The sequence below is a fragment of the Aplysia californica genome, unplaced genomic scaffold, assembly GCF_000002075.1.
Source record: "Aplysia californica isolate F4 #8 unplaced genomic scaffold, AplCal3.0 scaffold00403, whole genome shotgun sequence".
NCBI classification, from domain to species: Eukaryota; Metazoa; Mollusca; class Gastropoda; order Aplysiida; family Aplysiidae; genus Aplysia; species Aplysia californica.
Window position 1 is genome coordinate 467,833 of NW_004797673.1, and position 3,522 is coordinate 471,354.

The following is a 3,522-nucleotide window of genomic DNA, read 5'->3' on the forward strand; positions in this document are numbered from 1 at the left end:
GAGCCGGACCGACAGGGAGCCTCAAGTGGAGGACTGGAAGGTGTGTGAGAGAAGATCATAGATGTACACTATAGTAACTAGATACAGTACGCCCCTCTCTCGCCTTGCTGCGCGATGGCCACATTTGACAGCGGCGTCCGCCATGTTTCAGTGGGCGAGATGCGTGAAGGAATTCAAGCTAAAGCAATGGGCTAGGCATGTTTTCTTTCTCCCTCATACGCGATAGGCGAGGCTTGGTCCTTGTTATTTTTTTTGTACATGGGCGCCGTGGCGTGCTATCTAGGTTTCTAAATAGCAATAATACAGCGTTCTTTCTACAACTAGATCTACAAATAAATGTATTATTAAATAGATAGAGTTAGAGATAGATCTATAAAAATTTTTAAAAAGAAAAAAAAGTCCCCTTTATTTCTTCATCAGCCCTTAATCTACGAAGTGGTTTATTTCTTAATGACTGAATCAAAGCGTATAGGGCCTATAGAACTTTTAAAAGAAGTATGAAAAGATGTGGGTGTCATGGAACCTCCCAATCACCCCACCCTCTCTCTCCTCCCGAATCCCAATACCCCCCCCCCAAAAAAAAGTTTGGCTTTAAATTAAATCAAGATATGAGCCATAGAAAAAAATCCAGAGTTTTTCTGCCATTTGGTGTGCCAAGGCTAAAGCTCTTCATAAAGCAAATTCAGCCAAACAAATTATGAATACATGTAGATCTACTAGTATTTTAAAAAATCGAGTTGAACTTTCCCTTGTGACATTTGAACAGGAAACTGTAGGCCTATTTTTCATTCTTACGTTCAGTTATTTTTTAAAAAGTATACCAAATAAGTAGTGCTTTATTCTGTATGTATTAAACTTTGGTGATTTATATTGATTTTAAGAACTAAAGTAGACCATTTACAGCACTTAAACTAAAGCTCCTTCTATTGCTGTTTTAAGTAAGTCTAATTTTAGACATTCGTAAAACAACTGTGACAACTCTGGACTCCCTAAAGATAAAAAAGTGAACTTAGTGTTGTTTTGTAGCCTGGCCAATTGTTTTTCTACACAGAGTAGTGATAACAGAAACAAAAACCTTTACTAATTGTGTTTTTGGACAACATTCAATGAAACAAAACATTAAAAAGTACACTGTTTGATAAAGAAATTACCTGTCCATTGTGAAAAAGATCCAGCTGCTAGTCAACCTTAACTCTAATGGCCCAGAACCTTGCTGATAGCTCTTTATATTAAAAAAAAACAACCCCGGGGTGACTATTTGTGTCTATAAATAAGACATATTATGAGCTAAAAATAGATTATGTAATAAAAGAAAACAGGCATTACTGATCTGCCTGACAGAAGCAGTGATGGGTAGTTTAAATTCATTCGAACAATAGAAAATGTGCTAAACACATATTATACGCTGTGCATATAGCAAGCTCAGCACCAAGCGCACTCAGGACTATGGTTTCCTTTATCACTAATAAGCTTAGATCTATCCTATACTATACATCAAGCATTTTAGACACTAGCCTATCTTTGGCTGCTCTCATCCATCATCATCCCATAAAAATAATTATAATTGATGATACTGTTATATTACAATGTTTAATATATGTTAAGTCATTGAGTCATTGTATAGTGAGTGAAATGTGTGCCTCAGATTAGTAGATCTAGCTTGGATTTTGTGACGTTTAAGTAAGTAATTTAAACACAAAGACGAGGCAAAATTGCAGTGGTTAGATTTGATATCAATTAACTGAAAGGTAGGCTTTGATCAGACCAGGCTCTTAATCTTTTCGAATATTTTCTTCAAAACATAGATCTGGATTTAATCTGTCAAAATTCTTATCAATCTTATTCTTACCAGTGAAATGAAAGGGGTTCCTTTCGAGTCTCTGACTGTTAGTACACTGATAAGTTAAAAACAGCAGTGTTGCACCACCCTTTCTGGTCTCGTTATATTGAAAAGAAAGTATCTAAGGCTGTAGATCTTCTACTACTACTACTACTACTACTACTACTACTACTACTACTACTACTACTACTACTACTACTACTACTACTACTACTACTACTGCTGCTGCTGCTGCTGCTGCTACTACTACTACTATAGCGCCCACAAACCCAGCTCTAGGTGCTTTAGAATCCACATAAATGCATGTATGAACAATATTCACACACGCACACACACACGCACACAGTTACGCATACACACACACACACACACACACACACACACACACACACACACACACACACACACACACACACACACACACACACACACGTACATACAGACAAACACTGCCACGCACACGCACGTGCGCGCGCTCACACACACACACACACACACACACACACACACACACACACACATCTCACGCACACGATTACACATCGTACAAACATGATCTAGATTCTAGATCTAGATCTAGATTCTAGTAGATCTAGATATCTAGATATCTAGATATCTAGATCTCGACGTCTATGGGGATATGGCTTTTACATAAACGAGTTTTAGTATTATTTTCATTAAGTTGGAGCTTATTATCAATCATCCAGTTCTTAACATCATCAATGCACATACCCATGGTGGCAGGCAAGGTTTTAACATCTGGTGGTGGAACAGATTTATACAACTGTGTATCATCTGCGTACAAGAGATAATCCATACTCAACTGTGATTTCTAATCAAAGCTAAAAAAGACGTTAATCCAGAAAGGGACTAGATCTACAGTTTCACATGTTTGCACTTTTAAGAGAATCACTTTGGGTTAAAACATAAGGTTAGAATCAAATAAAACACGTAAGAGCAGAGACACGCCCACTCACATGTAAACAAACGTTTTCGCCCACTGAAATATGGCCGCCAACAAACTCAAATGTTTCCGTGTCACGTGACCTCGTACGGACTCTAGTTTAAAAGGAGATAACTCTATGGTCTAGACCTAAAGTCACTTGCGGCTAGCTGCAGCCCGTCAGCCAGAAGCTGATTGGCTGTGGTAGGCTAGTGGTGAATATTGTGTTAGGCCTATGATTCCAGTTTTAGCAGTTCGGAAACTTCTGAAACAGTGCTGTAAAATAATAATATATGAAGCTTAATCTATCTATTTCAGGACGGAGCTGTGGTGGCCGAATGGGCAGCGTGACTGCGTTCGGAGTGAACGAATCCCGGTCTGGGAAGAACTTTTTTTTTTCTGTCCCCCTCCTTTCTTCTCCTCCTCCCGACTGACCAACAATTTCCCCCATAATTATAATTCGTTGTTTTGTAGTTTTTTATGTAGGGATTCAGCACGCACATTCTGGTTTTGCCCCCAAGAGGAGCTTTTAGCTCTTTTCGATCATCGCTTCATCTAGCAATTTTATAGGCTAAGTGTTCCGTTGCACCCTATGCCTCACGTCTGTAAATAATTCATCAGATTGATAAGTGATAGTAATCTGAAGATGAATTGAAACACACACACACACACACTCTCTCTCTCTCTCTCTCTCTCTCTCTCTCTCTCTCTTTCTCTCTCTCTCTCTTTATCTCTCTCT